A 1,110-nucleotide genomic window follows, 5' to 3' on the forward strand; every position below is an offset into this window, starting at 1 on the left:
AGAGCGTTTGAATTCATGAGTGTAATATATTGTGAGATGAACGGGAAAACCGTATTTCCCAACGATTCATCTGGGGCTCGCTACGTATGGCAGTAGCCCTTTGAGGGATAAACTAGTTAATGTGAAAATATGGAAATTGTGAGATTAAAATATAGAATAGAAATATTTGTAGGGTGTTGATTGGTTTAATTTGTTTGAATGTGTGGCATTTGATATTATTGTGATATTTGATTTAATTTCGTTAAATGTGTGGCATTTGATATTATTGTGATATTTGATTTAATTTCGTTAAATGTGTGGCATTTGATATTATTGTGATATTTGATTTAATTTCTTTAAATGTGTGGTGTGTGATATTATTGTGATATTGGTTGTTGAATTAATTTTATGCATATGTTTGATTAGATGAGTTTAAATGATGTTATAATAAAAATAGATGGATTAATAATAACTAATGTAATGATGATAATGTATGATTAATAATGGTGATGCGATAAATTTGTGATGAATATGTGTGTTGCTGTATGATTGATGATAGTGATTCTATAAATTGTGATGAGTTTATGTGATGACGATGATGTGTGATTAATTATAGTGATTTTATAAATTGTGACGAGAATATTGTGATTTCAATTTTGTGTCTGAGATGACGTTATTAATGGAGTATCATATACCAACGAGGGGAGAAAATAAATATTGTGAATTTGTGAAGTGGAGATTATTTTGTCATCATATAGGTAGGGCCTGACAAGCCTAGTGATTTCGGGGAAGTACAACTGAATGAGCCTGATTGTGGCGGTCTGCTGTCGAGCCTTAAGACAAGATTGTTAGACCTTGGAGGTATTCGGGTGGGGAATTCCTAGGTGACTTGGAGGTAGCACTCCAAATGTCGGGAGCTACCACGCAACACACGTTTACCTCGACTGTCACGTATATGTGTCTCGGGTTGAGTTGAGGGGATCTATGAGGACAGGGCCAATTTGAATTGTCCGTCCACCGGGATGGTGGGATAGTATAAAGCTCCTAACCAAGTACTTCAGAGTTAGAATGGTACCACCTTGTGAAGTAGAGTCTAAGCTCATGCATAACATTGCATTTTCTTGTGATTGT

The sequence above is a fragment of the Cicer arietinum genome, chromosome 5 (genome assembly GCF_000331145.2).
Source record: "Cicer arietinum cultivar CDC Frontier isolate Library 1 chromosome 5, Cicar.CDCFrontier_v2.0, whole genome shotgun sequence".
NCBI classification, from domain to species: domain Eukaryota; kingdom Viridiplantae; phylum Streptophyta; class Magnoliopsida; order Fabales; family Fabaceae; genus Cicer; species Cicer arietinum.